Raw genomic sequence first — 24,050 nt, 5'->3', positions numbered from 1 at the left:
CTGCCCTTGCTGTTCCAGCTGGCTGCCCATCCCCATGTAGCCCTCTCTGATGCTATTTCTGGGCTCAGAGCACTTATCACCTTCCTTGAGTGAAGGCCATATTTTCTCACGTCCCGCTCAGCCATTCAAACAAACCCTTTTTACTGCGAGCAGGTCTGCCAGTGTGAAAGGGACTGATAAAGGGTGTGTTTTACTTTTAACCCTTTCTCTTTCTTCCACCAAAGCCTTTCATGCCCTGCCTTCAGCCCCCAGACTGGCTTGGACAGTCACGCTGTATCAGCAGCCCACGGCTGTCCTGAGGAGGTGCAGTACTGAGGTCACGGGTGTTTCAGCTGAGCTCGCTGCGCTGCGCTGACGCGTTGCCGTATGCACAGGCACTTCAAAGAGGTTTCCAAGGGCAGGAAGCAGGGCAGATTAGAGGCACACTGAGGCTTTTATTTGATGCCAGGACTTCAAAATGTTCTTGCTGGTATTTCTGAGGCCCCGTTTTTAACCACTCTTAAGACATGGATATAATATAGCAGGAGGCTGGCCTCTGTGAGCCACACACCGCGTCTCCATGGGATGAGAGTCACAAGACACTTCACACGCGTTGGAGAGCCGAGGGGCTCCAGGAAAGGTTCAGGACTGGCTCCTTCAGGTCTGCTCCCTCAAGCCGGCAGGGAGTCAGCTCACCCAGCGGCCCTTGGCCAGCCTCACCACCCTAGGTTGGCCGTCCCTGGTGCAGCTGACATGGCGACGCTGCTTTGCACCCTAGGGACATGCCATCGGCCTTGGAGTGTCCTCAGAGAAGCAGCACTGAGGTAGCCAGAGGCCCTGGCAGGCTGGGACAGTGGGTGGTGCTGGGATTTTGCTGCCTCTTCTTTTCTCTCATACATTTGCACCCTTTCCAGACGTGCGTCAGCTCCACTCCCACAGGAGCACTGGGAAGAACAGGCTCCAGCTGCTGTTCCTCCATAGTTTCTCCCCAACAATGTAAACAGTTTACAGGGGACGTTGTAAACAGCAGATTTGTTTAGGATATTGTCTGCATTCCCTCCTCAGCGTTTCCTTATTCAGCAGCACAGGGGGAACACTGAGCTGCCGGCTGTAGGTCTGCGGCTCGCGTTGTCGGAGGGGGAGATGGTGATGAGCCAGAGGAAGGAGTCATGTACGCTCCTGCGTTCCCCTGTGAGCCTGGTGGATTTAGAGGATCACGCCAGGGTCACACGCACGCGCTGCGGCTACGTGGAAATGCTTCTGCATCTGGCAGGGAGGAAAGTCGGCGTGGGACGCCGCTGCGGCTGAGCCCTTCGCAGGACGCAGTTGCGTGAGAGAGTGGAGTGTCTGTGAGCAGAGAGCTTGCTTACACGGTGCCCGTGGCACTGGGAGACAGATGAAGAATCTTCAAAGATAGGAGCTTCATCTCAGAAAGGCCCTGCCTATTTGAGAGGTCTCAGAAAGTCATTGACTCCCTGGGGAAGCTAATTGTCCACCCAGGGAAAGGAGGCTGTTAAATCAACTCGGGAGGAGTTACATCTGAAGATATCTCTTCTCCCTTCAGAGCTCCTCACAAAGGGACACAGCCTGTGCTCAGCAGTAGGTCAGCTTCTCTTCGCCACCCCTTGACCTTTGTAAAGGAGCAGCGAGAGGAGAGGGCGATTCCTACCTGAGCTTCTGCATCTGCTGCAGAAGCTTTGTCAAACTTGACCTGCACTTAACTCCCAGATAACCATTAAACCTCAGACGCTCACGCTAAGGACGTGAGCAGTCATGGGAGTGGATGAGGGGAGCTTGAAATAGAGGTTGACATACTAAAAAGAGGGTCTAGAGGTGGGGGGAGCACCAAACAGAAGTGCTTAGAAGCAGTCAGGGGCAGCTGGGCGAGTGGGGGATGTTCCTCAAGCCCCCAGACATCTGTTGCAGCTGTGGGTGAGTTCAGCCTTCCTTCTACTGGTGAACCGTTGCTTCTGCACTGTGGCTGTGAGCGGCAGGTACCCAAAGAGGAGAGCACAGGAGAGCACGACTTTCAGGAAGTTATCGCGTGTCGTTTTTATTATTTTCTGTTGTGCCTAAGCCTGAGCGGCTTAAATCTGTGACGGGCCCTCAGGCTGCTACCCCTGTACTAAACCACTCGCCACCGGCAGGAAGGATAACTGGAGATGGTCTCCACCTCCTCTGTTAGCATGACTGTGTGAGGGGCTGGTGACCCACTCTGGCCGTGTCCACACGTTCACCCTTATTAGGAAGAAAAGGTCATCAAATTCTTCCTTCTTCCCTCAGAGGCATGGGTGTATGGCAGTGACCCAGCCTGGCCCGGGAACAATCGGGGGGATGAATTTTGGATGTCTCTGGATGTTTTAAATACCATGTAAAAGCCCTGTTTTCCTTTGCGGAATGTGGGTAGTTGAGTGTTGTCCAGCAGAATCCTGTTAACTTTCTGGTGAGCTTTAACTGTAAATATTTGAACACGTAATTATCTCCTCTTAACCTTAGCAAAATTTAATCCTTCTGTACATAACAGAATCTGGCTTGAGTCACAAGTGAAAACAAGTGGTACTTTCAGGTGGTTCCCCAGTGGGTGTTGGTCCACATCAGCACAGAAACCAGTGTGTTGCCCATCGTGGACTTCAGCCTGTTCAGCAGGAAGGGCTGAAAGAGCTGCTGGGATTGCTGAGTAGGATGGAGGAGCGTTGGATGAGTTTGATATGGTCCAGAACAGGAAAGCAGGAGGGCTTCAGGTCATGCTGGATGGCTGAGATGGAAGGTGGAAGGCGCAGTGCTGCCAGGAGAGTTGCTAGTTGTCAAATCTTTCGGTTTCATTGCAGGGTCCGGAGTTTGCCTGCAGCTTGGGACCAGTTTTGCTATAAACCCCAAAGCTCAAGCAGATTTTCAGCTCTGCTTTAGGTAAAATCCCCCTCTGCTCAGCTCACTGACCTGCTTTGTTCCCTCTTGGGAGGAACAGTGGATGTTACCGGATGGGTTCAGTTCACTCTGTTCTTCTCTTGGACTCTCACATTTGTTACGGTGAAGAGGAGGCAGGAAGCTCTCTGGGAACCTCTGCCTTCCCTCCACCCCCTGTCTACCTAATTCATCCCTGGATAACTCTGCTGTGGCTTGGGATCGGGATGCTGAGCTCCCAGAGGGCAGAGCTGAGCCTAGGGGAAGGGAGAACAGTACAGATTACTGAGGAGAGGCTCAGCAGATCCGTGGATGGAGGGAGAGCGCAGCAATACCAAAGCAGAAGTGAGAAGAACAGTACATCCATGGGGACCATGAGGCAGATGGGTGTGAGGAGAGTGCTCCCACAGCCCCAGATGACCACCCTGGGCTTGTAGACGCTGGAGATTCAAATACTCCTAAGCAGCCCGAAACGTGCAATGAGATCCTCATAAAAACATCTTCCTTAGGTCAGAAGTTGGAGCAGACTGGGCTTCCTCAGAGCCGGCAGCACTAGTGGTGCAGGAGGTGAGCAGGGAAAGGACAACAGGTCAGGAGCAAGGGGCAGAAGGTCAGGACCAGGGCGCTGGCAGAAAGTCTCGGCACTTCTGCTCAGAAGATATATTTAAAGATTCCAAATGAGGAGGAACTGACAGCTGCACCCGCAGCCCTCCATGCCTTGAAATCCCACCTTCCTTTACGATAAACAGGTGCCTTGCTCAGTTAGATCCCTTGAGTGGAAACATCTGGAAGCTCCTGGCATTCACCCCGAATTCACCCTGCTCAAAACACCAAGCAGGCAGGTCTGTTCCCTTTGGACCCAGTCCCTCTTCCAAAGCGAGCGAGTGCAGGACGGTGTTGGGCTGTGCTCCCATGTTTTGATGCGGGCTGAACTGTGTCTGGGAACCCATCGAGGAGGGAGGTACTTCCTCTTCTGCGGTCCAGCTCAGCTCCATTCCCTGTTTCAGACCTCGACTTCAGTGTAGGGCCGGACTGCTGCTGCGTCTTGTGTTCTTGCTGTTCCCTCTGGCGGAGGAGAGCCCTGCTCTGCTGGATTTGGCCCCTGCAGCAGCTGAGTGCCCTTAGCAGCAAGGCTCAGGCTCTACGATAAAGCACGCAGGTCTTCAGGCTCCTGGGCACATCCTCTACCTCCCTGGGTGCTGCATGGGCTTGGCTGATCTTTTGGTCATCTTTTTGTGGAAGGGAAGGCAGCTGAGTTTGCTGTGGCCAGCTGGTAGCTCTGTGACGCTGCCTGAGCTCGGCAGGGATCACAAACCCACTACTGATTGCTCCTTCTGCTGTGGGAGTGAGAGAGGCCGTGCCAGAGCACCCCGTACAACCTGGCGTGAAGGGGAAGGAGGTACAGCCACACTCCCAGTGTTTATTGGAGAGGGACTTTTTACAAGGGCGTGTAGTGACAGGACAAGGGGCAATGGATTTAACCTGAAAGAGGGGAGATTTCGATTAGATCTAAGGGAGGAATTTTTCACTCAGAGGGTGGTGAGGCACTGGACCAGGATGCCCAGAGGAGTTGTGCCTGTCCCATCCCTGGAAGTGTTCAAGGCCAGGTTGGATGAGGCTTTGGGCAACCTGGTGTAGTGGAGGGTGTCCCTGCCCATGGCAGGGGGGTTGGAACTGAATGATCTTCGAGGTCCCTTCCAACCCAAACCGTTCTATGATTCTGTGATTCTATGATTCTATGATTCTCTTTTTTACATAGGGATATAGAGAGGAGGCAGGGGAAAGAGGATGGCAAAGCCTCTGGGGATCCAGGTGCCTTCTGCCATGAATGAGACCCTGAAGCCTGGGTACCCAAGGCAGGCAGTGCTGCCCGGACAGGAGGTCCCCACCTTTTGATCCGCAGAGAGTATGAGCAAAGGTTCACAGACTAAGACCAAGCGAGGACGAAGAGCAGCGCTGAAAAATGCTGCCTTGGTGTCAAAGCGGTGCCCCGAGTTGTGCGATGGATACCGCTGTCGGGTGGTGGGGCACAGGCACGGAGAGCTGTTTTCTGCCCTGCCGCTGAGAGATGACTCTGCCCATCCTCGTGCCACAGGGACGTTGGCGAGAGAGCGTGTCTGGTGACCGGAGCAGCGCCTGCGCGTTGAGCCCTGCGGGTTTCGGCACCGTGCCCTGCGACGTCGGCGCGGCGAGAGATTACGGAGGTAGAGTTGGGAGCGGGCTTGCAAGGTGGCAAGTGCTGCCTAATTAAACAGGGAAGGTCATCGTTAATAAACTGGGCGTGATAGTACCTCACACAGGGGTGGGAAGGGCTGATGAACGCGGAGCCGCTCGAAGACCTGTGAGTATCTCCAGTGCCGTTACGCGTGCGGAGCATTTCCAGGCAGGTTCAGTTCTCGCTCCCAGCCTGCCCTGCACGAGGGACTGGGAGCTCGTCACGTGCGGGCGGGCGGGCTGGCTGGCGTCGGGGGCTCTGCAAGCTGCAACAATTCCCATTTAGGTTTGACCTTTCGCTGGATATTAAAGCCTTGCTCTGGCTCAGTGAGACGAACGCTGCAGCAAACACAATTCCTCAAGATGAAATATCTCTCCAGTGGGTAATTCCAGCCTCATTTGAGGGTGGTTGTATTTTTTTTTTTCCTTTCCCGCTGAATCATTTATTCTGGGTGTCAGGAAGGTGCAGAATGACTTTCCCCACTGGCTTTCAGAGCTTCATTGATTCTTCAACTCCCACTCCTGCAAATCTGCTGGAACAGCAGCCCTTTGCCTCTCCAATTTTCCCAGGAGGGGGCGAGGAAGGGGAGGGTCTCAGGACTGAGGAAGCTCTTCAGTGGACCCTTTCATAGTCTGGGGGAGATGCCATCATATTTTAAGCTCCATAGTCTAGAGGCAGTGTCTGTTGATTTGTAGGTTTTCGCCTTAAATGCCTTCTCAGCACTCAGCTGCCTGCATGGCGAAGGGGGAAAGAGGACAGATCAAAACTGCTGGTGAAAGCAAGTGTTGTGCTGGAACGATGGGGAGTGAGGCACAATCCCAAGTCTTGGGTCAACCTGAACACCATTTGGACACTGACACAGGTCTCCAAAGGCAGGTGACCAGACTGAGCAGCCTTCAGAAAGAAAAAGGACAGGATGTGTTAGAGCAGCTCCCCCAGAACAGGGGAATGATGACAGATGAATGGTAGAAAGGGGGGCGGTGAGCAGGATCATCTGCCGTGGTCGGCGTGTATGTGTGCAGCACCTACGGGAATTCCTGAGATTGTACAGAGCGCCGGAGACCTTTGGCCCTTCCTGCTTTCTGGTTCTCTGTTGCAACTTAACTCGTTGCTCACGCTGGGTACGAGTCTGATCCGTTCCCTTCAGCAAAGGAAAGCAATCTGCTCCTAAAATACGCGTAGGGAACAAATTCAATCACCACACGTCTGCCAGACAGGAGTGACTGAACCCAGACCCCCTCCGCCTGTCGTCATCAATCTATTTGCAGTCCCGTATCTGAGTTCACACTTCATGTGCTCCAGTGCTGCTCCCTTCTCTGGGGTCGTGGGAGACATGGATATGTTGTTCTTCGCTTGTGGGGGGAGATGGAAAGACGAGTGAGACCTGGAGGCTGGTTTAGGTACTGGACCAGGTTTCCCAGAGAAGTTGCAACTGACCCATCCCTGGAAGTGTTCAAGGCCAGGTTGGATGAGGCTTTGGGCAACCTGGTGTAGTGGAAGGTGTCCCTGCCCATGGCAGGGGGATTGGAACTAAATGATCTTTGAGGTCCCTTCCAACCCAAACCGTTCTGTGATTCTATAAAAGAGGGTCCCAGAGCCCTGCAAGAACTTGGGAACCCAACCCAAGATGCAACATTGCATCACTCTGTGATTCCTTTTGAGTACGGCAGCAGGCCTGAGCCACCGCCGCTGTGTGCTTTGGGGTGGAGGTGAGGGAGCCAAGTGGGTGTGAAATGCAGAGCACCGCTTGACCCTGCTCCAGCAGAGGAGCAAACAGAGCAGGACCACCGCCACGTGGACCCGGCCTTTCAGCAGGACCGAGCGGATGCCGCGTGTCCAGCAAAGCTTGTCGCCAGGCGCTTGCTGCTGAGCTCCGTAGCTTTGATTTAAGGAGTTTCAAGCAGTCTGACCGTGCCCGTTAGCGCTTACATGATTCCCCTGCCAAGGAGCTGTAAATGTTTCCATTCGTTCTGCACTTGGCCCAGTTTCTCCTGTTTATTATCCTAAATGTGCTCAGGACGTGACCCTGCTCCCTTCTTCCCCTCCCCAGCACTCACTGCAAACTCCACTTAATTTCTGCTTCTTCCTCTGAACCACTGTGACACAAGTACAGCTCGAAGGACAGAAAAATAAAGGGAGGTGGATGTTCACAGAGGTGCTGTGCCCTCCGTGGGGTCGGACTCGGTGCTCTGGCAGCAGTGTCGGATGGGCTCAGACATAAGAGCAGTAACAAGCGCGCAGAGGTGCTGCTGGGTGGCTGCAGGGGAGCTGGGGACCGGGACGCGACGGAGGACGCGCGGTGCTGGCAGATATTTAAGTCACTCTTTATTGCAGTGCTCCACAGGAACAAAAAAGATCAATATTTATTAGTCGCAGAAAGCATAATTTTGCGTGAAAGGCATCGATCAGCGTGCTGGCCGAGACAATGTCATTACGTCTTCTTTATGATTTGGTCAACATCCCTATGTGGATAAGGATGTTGTTGTCCAAAATCGAGCTGGGGTGGGGTGAAGGAAGAGTTTAGCACAGTGCTGTGATTAGAGGGGAGCAAAGCAGGGGCTGCAGTAGTGTCACGGGGTGGGCGTAGGGGCTCTGGCTTCGGCTTTGATTCTCTACCTCATCCTTCTGCCTGGTCAGTTTGCCGTTGGAGTCTAAGTACCACCAAGAGAAATTCACTGCTTCAGAGTCAGGTCCTAATTTTTTAGTCTTTTTTTTTTTTCCCCAGTGAAATAAGCTGCTTGTCAGCTGGGGTCAGGGGGAAAGTGCCTCCTGTAATGTAGTATTGCACAATTATGGGCGTCACGGGATGTTTATACTGTCCTTTAAGGCAACCTAGTGTATGTGGTGAGGATGCCCATCAGTCTCAGCTCTCCTCCAGTCATTCTTGGGCACATTGACTGACTCCAGCCCAATCTGACCTGTGGGTAGAGGTGTCCGGTGTCAGACCGCTGGCCTGAGAGCCACATGCAGCCGCCAAAGATGTTTGTTCAGCCCCAGCAACGAGTTTGGTGGCCGGCCAGCCAGTCTGTGCAGGCAGGCATGGGGAGCCCTGGACCTGCCAGATGGGCTGGTGAGCCAAGGTGGGCAGAGAATGTGAGAAAGAGCTGAGGGCATTGCTATGCAGAGAGTGGGAGAGCAGTTTGGGAATGGCAGTGGCATCAGGGAGGCAGAGGAGCTCCGATTCAGCCTTCAATGAGATGGAGACGTGTTCAAGAGGATCTGGTGGGAAGTAAGAAGATGAGGAAGGTGGAAGTTGTTATGGTTTTACAGCTGGACACAAAGCCAAAGTGAACAAGCTTCTGTGTGTAGATATCTGCTGCTAAAACCTCCCCTTGCTGTGGGTCTGGCAGCTGTGGTACAGTCAGTGCAGAAGAGGGGTTATAGCTCTCCCTGCCCCTGCGTGCCCTGCAGCCTGTGCCCGAGCACCTGTGCCTCTGCAAAAGCACTTCCAATCCTGCCATTTCCAGCTCTCTGCTGGCCCCGGCAGAGATACAGGGGCACAAAATGGGCGTGGAAACAGCAGGCCCTGTGGTTTTGCAGAACACCTGAGTCAGGGCTGCTGGGACAGGATTCCCAGCAGTGCCGTCGGCTCCCTTCGGGCAAGCCGCAAGTCAACTGCGCACACTTGCAGTAGCAGAACTTGGCTTCCATTTAGACACCAAAGCAATCAGCTCGACAAGAACTGCTTGCTCCGGTCACCGGGGGCGCAGTGACTTTTCAGAAAAGTCCTGCTGTAAAAGTCACGATCGGAGCAAGCGGCTCCTCCGGTCTCCAGCCCCATGCTGGATGTAAGCCGGAAAAGCATGCCCCTGCCTTGGTAAAGAAGATCCTGACCAGTTCACAGGCTGGTTGTGAGTCTTAATCTTGGTGTTTGTGGATAAAAGGTGTTGTCAAGTGAAGGTGAGTGGCTCTGGCTGACCATCTGAATGATGAATGAGATGTTGTTCCGTACAGGCAGAAGGGACCTCCGTGTGCATCCTGAAATACAGTTTTTAAGACTGTATTTTTTTTAAGACTGTATATTTTTTAAGACTATTTTTTTTCTGCTGCCACAGCCTGCCTAACCAGACAGTCAGTGCTTTTGTCAGCGAGAGAGGCTGTTGAAGAGGTGGCACAGTCGGAAAGCTTGGTTTAAAGGACACAGGCACCTACAACCCACCGACGTTATAGCTGCTGCTGCAGAGATTTGTGGATATGGTATCCCGAGCATAGGAGGCAGGAGGCTGAGGGATCTCTCGAGCATGGGAGCTCAGGATTGCAGCATGCTGTGCCCCTTGGGGTCTGCATGTTGATCCCCAGAGAACGTGGGATGACTGTAGCACAGCATAGGTGAGACAATGAGCCTGGGTAGGGTCTGAGGGTTGCGTTTCATCAAGGAGCATTGAGAAGAAATGAGTTTTCAGCCCTACTTTTGCTCTGCTGCTTGCAACGCACAGAGCAGGCAGCTTTGCTGCTTGGAGTCTCAGTGAGAGAACCATTAATTTTGTATTAGGACATAAAAACTGTTTGAGCTGAACAGACCGATAGTCCTTCCAGCCTGCTATCCTGTCTCCACCAGAAGCCAAGGCCGGATGCCTTAAAGGAAGGCATAAAAATCCCATAATGCCCATAATTGTGCAGTACGACCCTGTGGGGGAAGATTTCACCCTGACCCCAGCTGGCAGGCAGCTTATACCCTGAAGCAGGAGAATCAATAGTTGTTATGATTTTCATTTGAGCTGGTGTCACTGCGGATGCTGTTCTTACTCACATAAACGGCTGATCCTGTTGTGAAACTCTCTAATGCTGTTTGTTATACTGCTCGTTTGATATCCTGGCAAGGAGCTGATGTTCTCAGGTACGGTGTTCAGGATGGATCCTGGATGATCTGCTGCAGGCTGCTTGTAGGGGAGCAGAAGAGGAGCTTAGCTCCTTCCTCCCCACTCCAGCCAGTCTCTCCTCCTTTTTCTACTCTTTATTTAATATGAACTCTCCCCATGGCCCCACTGTAGAGTGACCATGGTGGGCACGAGCAGCACCGACCATTCCCATGCCTCTATTGGTTTTCAGCTCAGGTATTGCCCTATGAGTAGCCATGTACCAAGTTTCTTTGCCTCTGGAATATTTGCAGGATATTCCTTAGAGAGGGATTGTAGGGCTAACAGGAGACTGGTTGATTGATAGCCAGGTGTAACCTCCTCACTGCTACTTCAGATGATGGTGACAATTTCTTGTCTAGCAGTGCCCTGTCATTCCTCTTCTCCTTGGACATTCCAACCAGACCTCCTGCTGTTACTGCCAGGTGAAGCCTGCCGGGAAACTGAGCAGGCGGTGTATGACAGAGGCCAGAACGGCTGGAGACAGGACAGTGGCTCACTGCAATGTCTGAGAGGAGAGCTTGACATGTTTTCAATTCTAATGAGAACATTTGGTTAGATTTTCACTAAGTAAAAACATAGATTTTTTTCACCCAGGGAAGAAGACCCACTCCCAACTAGCCATCTTTAGGAGTGAGACACCCAACCCAGAGACTGCCTCTTCTACTTGTCTGGCTTCCCTCAACCCCCACCAGCCCTGAGCATGGGAGAAGGTAAAAAGAAGACTACCCATGAAGGAGTGGCGAAGGTGTGTGTGCCTGCTAGCGAAACAGGAGGGGAAGGAAGGCAGGAGAGCAGGTCTCATCATGTAGAACGGGGAGGAGGTGACACAGCCTGTGATAATTGGACCATTAAATCTCGCAAAGGCACCGACACTTACACAATGTGGCTCAGGGAAACAAGCATTCTGTAGTAACAATAACTCTCCAATAGCAAGCAATCGTAAGGATCTGCAATCATTTTTCTGCTGATCCAGTGCTTAATCCCATTGTTCAGACTCCAGGTCAAATTGTCCTTAAACCACGGTGCAGAGGCCAAATAGGTTTTACGGAGATGCACAGGCGCAACTGAGAGGAAATTTGGGCTCAGAAATCCATTTGTAAATCCCTCTCTCAAACGTCCACTTTTATTTCCCATGCCTCCTCTGCCAGCCCTTCAGCTTCCAGAAATCCCCGCATCGGAGGGAACCGTCCCAGTCCTCGTGGTCAAGCCCCATTTATTCTGCCCCGAATCTCCCGGCGAGTCTCCCTCGCCAGCTACACAGAATGCCAGAACTGCCTGAGACAGTCACAAAATTGGCTTAAAATCCTGATAGTTTACAAATGTGGCTTTAACTCTTTTTATTTATTGTAGGTCTGGGCTTTAATCCTTGAGCCGCATTCTCAGACTTTTCGGCCGTGAGAGCTGAGTGCCATTTTTGCAATAACAAAAGTGGAATTTGGCCTGCAGACGCAGGGCCCCAGGAGCGAGGGATTGAAGAACAACACCCTGTTTCTGAAAACTTCACAGTAAAGTCCGGGCTCTTGCCAACTGGGGGCTTCCAAGGCTCATCCCCACCTGGACGATAACTTTATAGATCCTTGATTCGCCAACTCTAATCCCATGGAGCATGTCAGACCCCACTGGATCGTTGTTCGTACTGTAAAGCACAGGCGCGAGGTTTGACCGAGGCTGCTTAGATCCGATGTTGGGTTCGTGACGCTGGGTGGCCCTGGCCAGAGGCAAAGCCCAGCTCCTGTGTTTGCTGACCAGGTCCCATTCGGCACCGGGGTGTTCAAGGTGTGAACGTGCTCCTAGCTGGGGTGCTGGCAGGAATCCTGGAGCTGGAGGCAGTCTTAATCTGGGATTAGGAGTGAAGACAAAGAGTATTTTACCTTTCTACTGGTTTGGGTTTTTCAGCTCTTTTTTGGCTGGGTAGAGGACGCAGAAGGGCAGAAAACCACTTTCTCAATCCCATGTCTGGCCAGGCATGGGGTTGCATAATGCTGCAGATGTTCCAGCTGTGCTGTTCAAGTGCAGATGACTTTGCTGGGTGTTGCTTCTGTCTTGGTTTACTCTGGACTTTGGGCTACCAGGCTGGGGTAGAAAAATGGCTTATGAATGTTAGCCACGTGCTTCCTTGGCCTGACAGCTGGATGCCACCCAGGACTGACCAGAGCTGGTAAGAGGTGTCCCTTTTTCAGTGATTCAGCGTTCAGATGATATTTCTGTCACGGCACCGTCTTTCCTGAATTGGAGTGAACAATGCTAGTGTGTGAGAACACCTACTATGTTTTTGCTGTCACTTGAATGATGGGATGTGCCTCTTTTCCTCAGTAGGTATAGTCCCAGCTCACTGTTCCTGTATTGCTTCTGAATCACCGTCACCGCGTTGCTCGCACAACCACATAGGTCGTGATAACAGGACAGGAGTGTGACCCTCCACTGGGCAGGAAGGGGTCGAATTGGGACAGAAAGAGATGGCAGATTGTGTGACATGGGTGTTGTGAGACACAACAGGGGCTGGGGACGGTGTGTGGCTGGAGTCTCGGTGCACGGTGAGCTGGTCATGAAAAGTGTGTGACTCCCTGTAACTCGTTCCCTCCCTGGGGCTGTCTGAGCTCAATTATGACCTTCCAGAGATGTCTAGAAAGGGGAGATGCCCGGGATCTATTTGTTTTCCTCTTCTTTCCCTTTGATGTCTCTTCCCTAATTGTGGGAGACTTCTACAGCTTGGGCTTGACCTTCTCTGCCTGGGCTGGACCAATGTTCCCTTGGTGAGTAGGCATTAGCAGCAGAGGAGGGCAGGACCTGTGATAACTCAGTCTGGCAGCCCCAGCCCCGTCAGCAGCGATGTGATGGAATAGTCTTTGGAGACTCAAAGAGCTTCAGTCAGCTCTTCTTTCTGAAAAAGGTTGTTGTAAAAGGAGTGAAGGAAAGTAACCATACAAAGCCCTGAAACCTGGAAGAGAGGACAGAAACGGAGACATAAAAAGGTAAGGCAGTTGAAGGAAAAAAGTGATGCCATCCCTGTAATCAGTACTGGTGTTAGTAAATCTGGACTCGATCCTGCTCTTCCTGCTGCTGAAACTCCTGCTGCTGTCTGCGTCTGAAGGTGTTGGAGTAGTGCCTCGGTAAAATGTGCGTGCTGGGAGCCGGGAGGCCCCAGACGTTGCCGTCGCTTGCGCTCAACCCTGCTGAGGAACCGCTGAGGAGGAAAGGGCTATCTGGGCAGTGCAGACGGCAGCGTCGTTCGGGCTCACTGTCTTGTGACACCTGCCTGGCTTCAGAGCTTCTCCCTATACCAGCAGGCGAGTGTTGGCCCATTCCAGGCCTCAGGCCCCGGGACTCGTGGTTCTTCCTTTGGGAGGGTGCGTCTGGGCAGAGTCTTGCTGGCAGCAGTGTGGTTTCATTTTAACAAAGGAATAAAAGAGGGGAAATGCATTTTCCCTCTGCCAAAGATTTGTACACGTCTGTCTCACCCAGACCATCCCACTGCTTGCTTCTCTGAGCCCCAGGCAGACTTTGGAGAGCTGGTTGCAGCTCGGTTTCCTGCAGCTTAAGACGCTGCCCTTTAGCAATTAGTTGGGCTTTGAGCTGCCCGAGTTCAGACCTTGGACTTTGTGGTCGAAGCCCAGCATGGAGCATGTTCTGCGGTGGTGCAGCGTGAGCGCAGAAACCTCGTTCTTTGTTCTTTCAGCGATGGTGGTGATGATGTCAAGGTACCATCCTGTTCCCTGCATATGGTTTTCATCACCCTCCTATTAAGCTAAGCCAGCTTGTTAACGCGGCACACATCCCGCGACCCGGCTTTATAAAACAGATCAGCTGCTCTTGCTGCAACATGCAGTGGCAAGGAGCAGCGGTGTGTTGCAAAATGATTACTTCCTCACGTCATTCCAGCCTGAAGTTATGCCAGGACACTTTAGGGGTAGGAAGCGCCTTTAGTTTGCGAGCAGGATTGCCACTTATCTCCATTTCTCATATTTTTGTATCCCCTACACCATGATCAGACAACTTGGTGTCCAGGAAGGTTACTCCAGCACCTGGCTCCCGCAGCTCTGAGTTGGGACACCTTGTCGCCGTTGTGCATCTGGAGGTCGGTGATCTGCGACTGCTCCGTACTCGTGCACGCTCTGAGGTGTGTTAGGGGGATCTCAGCTACCTGTGTCACTGTCTTTACGTTGCCTGCACCTCCAGCCCTGGTTCCCCGGGTCGAAAGGGCTTTGCTGTGGGGCTGGGAGGGTGGAAGGCAGGACTGGCAGCTGGCCGGGCAGGGGAACCACTTCAGTCATTGCACTGGAGTTGGCCCCGGTCAAATATTTTCTGCTGCTGATTCTTACCAGCCTTGTGGCATCCCCAAATGAGGCACAGGGGATTACAAAACAGTCAGCTTTCGTTTAAAGCCTGACCTTGGCATCAGGCTGTTAGCATGGCAAGGAAGAGAGATGAGTTAGCTGGCAGGCTGCCTGTGTGTGGCAAGGGCTCTTTAAAGCCTCAAAGGATGCATTAGTTTGATGTCAGAGGCTTTGTTTGTGGCATTCCCCGGAATAATCATCCGCCCTCTGTATGTGTATGTGTGCGTGTACACGTATCTTCTCCTGCATCTCTGATGCTCCCCCATCCTGTGTCCGAAGAGCTCTGTTAGACAGCAAGGATAACTCCAGTGAGACAGATGGAGATGGATCCAGGCCTCTGTGGGGACAGCTGCGTCCCTGACAGTCCCCTCTGGTCGTGCACCTGTTAGGAACTATACTTAGCATGGGAAAACTTTCCAGAAAAGAGAAAGCAGAGGAGAAATGGGGAGGCAGAAAGGCTGGGAATTTGGCCTCTTTCTCCCCAGCCAGTCCTGAAGCTCCAAAAATGCCTCTCAGCAATAGCATCCAAAAATGACAATCAGGTGAAAAGCAGACAGCGTACCAAGGCGTGCTGGCACCGTTCAGAGACAGCCTGAGCGAGTGACGGCTTCATAACTCCTGGATGAAGTGCCAGGAAGCCTGGTGTGTTTGTCCTGCCAGGCCCCAGTGGTCCAGATCACTCAGCAACTGCCATATGGGAGCTCTGGTAGATCCTGAGCGAGGCACGTGCTGAGGGGTCACAGGCTGAGCCTTCGCTGTTGTGAGATGGGAGGCACTGCAGGCTCCCGTGTCCGTCCCATATCACCCAGTGCTGTTGCTGTGCTTCCAGCACCCCCCAGTTCAGGCAGCCCCCCTATTCCTAAAGCACTCAGCAAGCTGTCCGCCCGCGCTCCAGCCTGTCTGCCACACTTAGAGCCATCCAGCCGCCCGTCCATTGTCCCTCTCTGTAGCCACCTACCCGTAGAGCTCGTGTGGAATGAAGGGGGGAGGAAATTCTCCTCCTTTTGGTGCTGTGCAAGGTTCTCTGCAAGGAGACGAGAGGTTTTTCAGCTCTTCTTTTTATAAATGAAGGACCTGAGTTAGATGTCTGTGGTCCGACAGTAATTAAATGTGCCCCCTGCCACCCCCCTTTTCGCAGCAGGGACTCCCTGGGAGCCTTGCAAGGAGCCAGGCTGCGCCGTGGTGCCTCGCTTGAGCAGAGGCTGTGGATCCAGATGGGTTTAGAGGCCACGTTTTCTTTGATATTCTTGTCCTTCACTAAGTCTGAGCTGCGTTTTCACCATGCAAGACTCCCGTTGGCCCAGGAGGTGCCCGATGGCCATCTCTGCTGTGTCACTCGTGACATGCAGCAGTGGCTGCACCCTCTCTAGACCACCCCTCATCTTCCTCCCTGGGGAAGAGCTCCTGAGCTCCGTTTCTGGAGAGAATCCCCTGCCCAGGGCTCCAGCTGGCGAAGAGTGAAACTCTATCAGTGCTTCGTAACTGCAGGAAGCTTCGAATGAATGAGAATCCAGCAGCTCTCAAATGCCTCCAGAGCCGTCCCGCGGCGGGGCCCAGCTCCCGGCGCTGCTAACAGGTGGCATTGCCTCCCTGGAAGGACACTTTGCTTCGCTTTCAGCTGCTGTCCCGCTGTGCCCATCCGCACGCCGCTCGTGCAGTTAGCCTTCCAGTGTTTATGGCCACCTGGGCTGTTGCTTAGCGGGAGGATTTGCTGTACTTAGATAAAAAATGCAACAGGAACTTTAAACTGCTCTGTGGCTAAATTGGGTTCAGTTTTCCAGTCCCTGCCGCTCTCAGCTATCCTCCTCTGCCCCGTTGTCGTGCCCTCTTAGCAAGAAGCAAGAAAATGATTATGTTGCACTTAGGAGCCACCGAGCACTATGGGTTTTACTAAACATCTTCTCTGAATGATGTTCTTAGTCAACGTTTCCCCAGCCTCAGGGGGAAGGTCTGGGTGTGAAACCAGGAAAGGGAGAGGGAATACAGCATATCGTGAGGATATCTGCAACATCTTCAGCTGATAGGACAAGTCCATAATATTCCTACCTGCCTAATTGGGATTTTTGTGGCCCAAGAACAATTTGCATTTAGACACCTGTGCAGCAGATGTGAATAGGAGCATCTTACCATTTCCCAGTGCTCGAGCCCTGCTGGTAGCGGTGCCCGCTGTGCCAGCTCTGATGCCACAAGATTAGGTTCTGTGCCGTTGGAAGTGGGGAAATGCTCATCTCCTTTCAGTGGCCACTTGCAGCTTTTTTCCCTTAAGACTGGGAAAATCCTTCTCACGTTTCCTAACTTTTCCCTGTGGCATTAGGAAGCGGTACGTAAGGAGGATCATACCTGAGAAACAGGAGGTCGTTCCTCATCTCGGTCATGGAGATGGATTGGATGAAACTGGTAAGCGTGGGATAACTGGGTAACCTGTGTGTCACTTGCAAGGTGCTTAACCCCTCTTCCTGGAGCTGGGGGCACTAGCCAACATAAATTGCCTCTGTCAATGGGCTTTATTGGACTACATGAAAGTAGAATTGATAAAGAGTTAAAAAAAGCCCCAAAACAGGCTTACTAAGCCAGACCGAGTCCTAAACAGATTAGAGTGCTGTGGAGGTCAGGTTTCAGCTGGCATTCATGAAAACAGGGGGGTTCTGGCGTTGTCGGAGGGTGATTCATTGCGCTGGAATATTCCAGGGGAGGAGAATCGCGCAGGAGTTGTTAGCACACTGCTGCAAAGAGAGGGGCTCCTTGTGTCTCGGGTTTCTGCCTCCAGGTTCGCTGGCACAGATTTGTACCGATATAAATGATACCAGCACAAGTTACCTGTTTCCAGTTAACCTAGATGAAAGCCCGAGTGTGGTTACAGCATTCTAAGGTTGCTGGAACTTGTTAATAATTTAGAATAATAAAGTCAGTCAAATGAATTCACTCCTAGAATTGAGCTTATTTGCATTGGCTTGTCTTTTTTTGTAACAGATCTCTCTGCGGGCATGTGTTTGTGGAAGCTTTTTGTATGTGCTTGTGAGTGTTTGCGTGCATACGTAATTTCCTTCACCATCTTACAACCAAAAGAGGCTGAGCTGGATTTAAACGTCGTCCAAGAGCAATATTTTCTCCACCCCAAAGTGAAGCCGAATAGCTAAGGTATAAATCCATGGGAAAAAAACGGGGTTCGGAATGGAAACGCTCCCTCCTCTCAAATTTTAGCTGGGCATGTGTGAAGCTGAAATTCACGCTGCAGCATCCAGACGGTGCCTCAAGCTGGCTGCGCGTTCCCAGAAATAAAGACCACCACCACAGCCTACCTGCAAACCCACCTTTCTCCTAGCACCGCCTCGCCGCTCGCGAGCTTTTGTGCCGTTAGCGGCAGGGCGAGACACACGAGGTGACAGATTGCTGCTGACAGCGAAAGGCTCTTTCAGCTGCATTTCTCTGCAGCCGCAGTGATATATCCAGGGGCTTGTTAGAGGAACAGCAGCACCAGCCAATAACCAGTTGGTCTAAGCCCTAGAGATAGACCGTATGTCCCACACTCTGTTGCCTGATCTGCGAACGCGGAGTAAATTCAGCTGCCGTGTCGCTCCTCTCCCTGCGCGTTACGTCGCGCAGAAACGCACCCGTGTATTTATCCGTCTGTGGCAGTGCCTGTATCCATAAATAACAGTGTGTGTGCCTGTGCACGCGTGTGGGTGCATATTTATGTGTTTGTGTATTTATTAAGGGTGAGACTGCTTGCAGAGCAGTCCAGAAATAGAAATCCTTTTGTGCATCGTACTTTCTTGGAGGAAAGGAGAGCCAGGAGACCAGGGGTGATGAATCGGCCCTTGAACCGCAATGAATTTTTTTAATTTTTTTTAAGAGGCAAAACAATTTCAGGGTAAGGGTCTCCAAAAAAAAGTCCAGTTTCAGGAGGTAGCTCAATTGAATTCCTGGTTCCTGGCTGCCTGCCTGGAGGGCCTCTTGTCACTTCTACTTTCTTCCAACAAGGCAGAAGGCAGAATTGACAGCAGCCTTCCCGCCAGGCTGTTAGAGAAGCAGGGAAGCCAGATGCTGTGCCTGCCTGCTCCCTCCCCCTTCTGCGGACCCAAGAGCCAGAGAGTGAAGTTGCTTAACTTTTCCATCTTGGTTCTCCGGTGTTCCTGCTCTGACCCAGCGGGGATCCTGAGGAGTGGAATAACACCTGGTAGTCGACCGAGTCAGCGCATGTGCACGAAGGGCTTCCTGATTGTTGAGGGATAGGACTGCGCGTCGCACAGTTAAAGGATCATTATGTTTTTGCACAGAAAAGTGAAATTCTACTTTTTTCAACAGGTTTATGCAGAGAGGCCCGCTGTTGGAAACGGGCTGATACAGGAGCCTGTCCCCCGGATCAAAACCAGGGCAAAGAGTTGTATCATATGATTTCAGAGCGTTCATTCCCAACTCACTTCGAAACTCACTCTCAGCCCGTGCTATCTGTGTAACTGCACATAGGTGACATTGCAGGTGATGGCTAAAATATTCTTATGATTTCTTCTGCAAGGACAGTACGCTCAGCCCTTCTCTTTTCTTCTTTGTGTGGGATTACCGTCTTTAGAGGGTACAAAATGTAGGAAGGTTTCAGTTGCTGTTGAATTAACATTTCTGTACGCATCATTTAACTAGATAATTTGCTGACTCTAAAATTTTTGTGTAATCAAATTGGTTGGCTGTTTTAACATCCTCAAGTGGTAGTTAAAATGATGTGGAGAATGGACCCCTTTCTTTAGATTCAGGGCAGTAGCAGGGTAAGGTTCTCTTGATACAGCTTTTTGAGATCTGACTTGCTCCGACTCATGGGTTGTGCATTTCCCAGCACACACAACCCACAGAGCTCTTGCCCTCCCTTTCCAGTCTGCCAACAACGACGAAACAGGGCGACAAATTGGTGGGGAATGGCCAGGCAATGACACTGTCTCCCTCCCCAAGCTCATCTCATTGCTCTGGACTCCAGTTAAGGTGAGAACCCATCTCGTTCCCTACCAAGCTCATCTGTGCTGAAACTGGCAGTCTGCGGGGGAGCGTCTCTGCAGCCTGTTGGCTCTGCCGAGGGTCATCCAGACATTTTGAAAAGCAGTGAAATCGTTAAAATGTGTGCTGTCCATTTGTCCTCTTCTGTGCTGCTTTGTGTCCTCTCTATACCCAGAAGTTGTATCAACTGTCTATCCAGTGCGTGCTGGTACGCTCCTTCCTTCTGCCACTGGTCTCTCAGTCCCCCTGCCACCTTCTGCAGGCGGGGAGGATGGATGGAGCCGACGTTCCTCCTCGCTTGGCGTGCGTTGCTGCCTGTGCCAACTCAGGCAGGAATGAACGTCAGCCTCGGGCAAACCACGAACATTCGTAGCCTGCGGCAAGGCAAAAAGCGTTGCCCAGAACAGCCTTTGGAAATATTTTAATTACCCCTGGTTGAACTGGCAATCAAGTAACTTGAGGGAAAGATGGCAAGTGGAGACAAAGTCGGAGGGGAATTTTGTGCTCGGAGTCAGATTTCAGCAACGTTTTTGAAGCATTTCTAATTGGTATGGTTTAACAGCCAGCACCGAACATCCCAAATCAAAACAGTTCTGATGCACGTGGAAAGCAAATCACAGTCATGCAGGTCTAGCGCAGTATTGTGAGATGGATGAACACAGGGTTTGTAAAAGAATCTGAGTATTGGCCTAACCAGGGGGGTCTTTCGGAGCTGGGTTACAGTCAGAAGACTTCTTTAATGGACTGTGAATCAAAAAATTGAATTTATGTTTTGTTTCTTCAGACTTTGCCAGTGAAAGAAGAGCTTGCGTCTGCCTGACTGCTTTCGGATCAAGTAATCCTTGCCAGCCAAAGCAGATTCTTCTTGCCTGCTTCCAAGAGGCATGAGCTTAAACAACTGGTCTCAGAGTGGGGTGTCTCTACAGTCTTAGCCGTGAAACGAGGTGATTATTCCTCCCTAATAATTCAGTTTCCCATAAGGAAATTATCACACACACAGAGGCGTGCACCTTCCTCTGTTCTGTTGACGTGCACTGCTAAAAAGATTTATTTCAGTAATAAGGTCTTTGCAGTGAAACTTAACAAAAATGAGGGGGCAAGTTTATTAATTATGTATTTTAGAGTTAATGAAAGATAATATTTAACAGAAGTAATTGCAGGCATCTGCCTTGATGGCACAATTCATTTTCAGTAATAAACGGTTTGTGTGTCCCTTTGTTGGACTGATGGGTTAGAGAGACAAGTCCTGCCTTGTGCTGAGCCCCTCTTATCTCTCTTCTTTTGCAGGAGATGAAATGTTCTCCTGCTCAGTGTATACGGAAGGGACTGGAGCTGAGCCGCTGTCTCTGTAACAGTAGAACTACAGTGAAATCTGAATTCTTTGTTCATGTTTCGTTGCCAGCTTTGAGGCAAACAGTGATCATGAGATCAGACATCAGCCTCAGGGTGAGTATAGATACCACCCACACCAGCTCTACTGACACGCGGCAACCTATATCTGAGTCTCTCCGTTCTCGTCTAGCCCTCGCAGCCAAGCTGCAGGCTCTGGTAGACATAAAAGCCTTGTTCTACAGGATTCAGGTGTTGCATCCCTCAAGCTGCTTCTAAGCAGCCTCTTCCATTTCTGCTGAAATTTCATGTAGGAGCACTCATGCCAGTCATGTCAGCTGCATTCAAACCTGGTCGTGGATATACATTAGCTGTCCATGTAGCAACTTGGCAGGTTATCAGTGTATGCCCCTTTGGTGTCTGGGGCTGGATGTCTTCTCATGTGCCCTGACGTTTGTAGAGTGGGAAAGTTTGTTCTGCAGTGTCACTGGTAGTTTTTCTATGCTCCTAACACCTTTCAAGCAGCTTGGTAGGTTCTACCTCATGCAGGTGTCCGTCTCTCGTTATCTTCCTGTTACCTGAGATGTACCACGGAGCCTGTGACACACAGTTGAGTGATTTTTATTCCCTCCACTTGAGGGAAGTATCTTACAACATTTTAAACTGGTCCACTGTGATTGACTCATGCCACCTATTTCTGAAATGCAGCCAACAAGGTAAGAGAAGATTTAGAAAAATTAACAGCGTCCAGATCAATTTAGGACAGGAAGTAAAAGCAAAAGTTGGATAAAACATTGTAAATAGGCAAACCCAGCACGCCTACTAAACACAGAGCCATCCTTTGTGACATTCCTTCCTTCTTTCATTTTTTTTTTCTTTAAAGACCGTTGGTGCAGTTGGTGGGTGCTCCCTGTGGGGTTCACTGCAAACGAACCGTGACAGGTGAAGTCATTAGCTCTAATAGCTATGCACACCTCAAGACAACAGTCCTTCCTACGTAAGAGGTTGATGGGAACTTCTGCAGGAGGTGTTTATCTAACGGCATGCCACAGGGATCAGGGTTAGGTCCAGTCTTCTTTAGTGTCTTCATTATTGAGCTGAAAGAGGGAGTAAACAGCATGTTAATGACATCTGGGATGAAACAAAGAGAGAATAATGCAAAGGGCCAGGGCAGGCCACTGGTGCCAGTCTGCCAGAAGCAGGTAGGGCTGGGTTGTATCTGCTGTGGGCTTTTGATCTGGCTTTACGTTGGCCTGATTTTGAGTAAAACGCAGAGACTTGGGGCTGAGTCTGGGCAAGTGTTTGCAAGGGCATCTGTTAAGCTGTAGCGTTGGCTACTCTGCTTTGAAACACGTGTTTTCTGCAGACCCATCTTGTAAATATTGAAATGCATGAGTGGCGGAAGCAGCAAGTCTGGGTGGAGATTTGCGAGCTGGAGGGAAGCAGAGAGAGCGTGTGAGTTGCATGTCCCTTTCTCACGTGTCTGCACTCGCATGTGCACGTCTTCCAATACCTTCCAGAGAGATTTTCATCCCAAGAGCTCTGACAGCCTTTCAGGCATCAATCACGCGAGCTCCGCAATAACCCTGCGAGGTCAGGAGGTGTTGTCAGATGGGGGAGAAGTCTGTGTCTCTGCCGCGTTCCTCAGAGGAGCGATCTGCGCCTGAACAAGGAGAGGTGAACAGAAGGCTCGGGACTCCTGCAAGCGTGCACGTTGGCTGGAATCGGAGCTTTCCTGATTCCTAGAGCCAGGGATGGGAGCCAGGGCTTCTGAACCCCAGTCCTCCGCCTTGACCACTAGAAACACTTCCTCCCCACAGAAACCTCCCCGTGAAACCACCCGCAGGAGAAGGGCTTTGTTGTTTGGCAAGCAGAGCCCAGGCTCTGCTCTACCCGATCCGCAGGCGCATTTTTGGGGTTGCGCCTTTACTGAAATCTTGGCTTTGCTGGTCTGGAGAGAAGAAAAGTTGATTGTTCACCAGCCAGGGACCGGCGTCTCCCTGCCTGTACGTGTAAATACCTCTGCAGAGCCCTACCAGGCCATAGGGAATGTTTGTGGTGCAGCAGCCAGCTTGTGTTAGAAGCCTTGTCTCTCTTCTGTGGTAAACACGGCTCTTGTTACCTGTTCTCACTGAAGCTTTTCTGGCTTCTCCTGTCCTTTACTTGGCCACTTTGGCTTCAGGGCCTCGTGATAGCTGGATGGATTGATTTATTTCATAATAAAACTTAAAAGAACTGGTTGTTTTCCAGATTGCTCCGTCTCAGGCAGTGGCTGTCTCTGAGGAGCCAGGTCGTGATGGGGTTAGTGTGGAAGGAAGCAGGGCTGCTTGGTGTGAGGCTCAGCTCTGCCAACCCCGCTGTTCCCTCTGCCTCTCAGCCTTCTCCCAGTAACCCTCCTCCTCCTCCTCCTCCTGAACTGGCAGGAAAGATTACAACGCTGTTCAGGCTGTCCAGACCTTGCCAGTTCCGTCTCTTTCAGGATGTGAGATTATGTAAAAGGGAGTTCACAGCCCAAGTCTACAAAGAGGACCATATGACAGTAAAGAGAAGACGACAGAAGACAAGGAGTGGGCCTTCCATCAGTTATTTCTCCTGTGGAGAGTCTCTAGTAGGTGTCACAGCACGTGCTTGCTGTCTCTCGCCCGCTCTGTGGCCCACGTCTGAGTGTGGCTGCTCAGCACAGGGCAGATCTCCCAGAACCCAGGTTTGACTGTGCAGATGTGGGCTCGTGGAGCAGAACAGAGTCTCTCTGCACGGCGCTGCTGGTGCGTTCGGTCCCAGTGGGAGTCTAGCGTGAGAGTGTCGCGTCGTGTTTGTGAGATTGGGCTGCTTGTTCTGTTCTCCAAGCCAGCATAGCACACAATACTGAGGTTGTGCAAGGAAAACCGTAATGGGAGAGAACTGAGCATTGTGGGGAGAAGAGGCAGGCAGGGAGCAGGCAGCAGAGGGAAGTGGGGATGCTTATGGAAGTGAACTCTTGGTTGGAGATACCAGGAAGGAAGATAGGAAGGAGGAAAAGGCCTTACTCTGGCAGAAGGAAAGGGAAAGACTAGGTGAGGCTGGAGAGCTTCAGTGGCCTTATCCCATCTTCTGAGGGGGACACTGACATCCTCCCCATAGGGGTTAGCACTGCTGTGTTTATTTACGTGGCCAGGAAGCAACTGCACTCTTTTGCATGATGGATTACTAAGTGTTTTAAAAGAAAAGTCAGAGATCTGTACTCTGGATCCCAACCTGTGGCATCTGCTGCTCGTAATCCAGAGGCAATCAATTCCCGGCTGGTGTGCGAAAGGGTTCCCCCACCCCACAGCTTCACATACGGTACCGACAGGTCTAATGGGCCATTTTGCTGCTTTAGGATTCTTGATTTTATTCAGCTTCCTAAAATCTTGAGTTCTGCGATATCTGCATGACAGCACTGCTGTAAGCAGAAGTCAGTCGAACTGGTTG

Source organism: Tauraco erythrolophus, chromosome 14, assembly GCF_009769465.1.
Source record: "Tauraco erythrolophus isolate bTauEry1 chromosome 14, bTauEry1.pri, whole genome shotgun sequence".
In the NCBI taxonomy this organism is placed as follows: Eukaryota; Metazoa; Chordata; class Aves; order Musophagiformes; family Musophagidae; genus Tauraco; species Tauraco erythrolophus.
Note: the sequence above shows the minus strand (reverse complement) of the source record.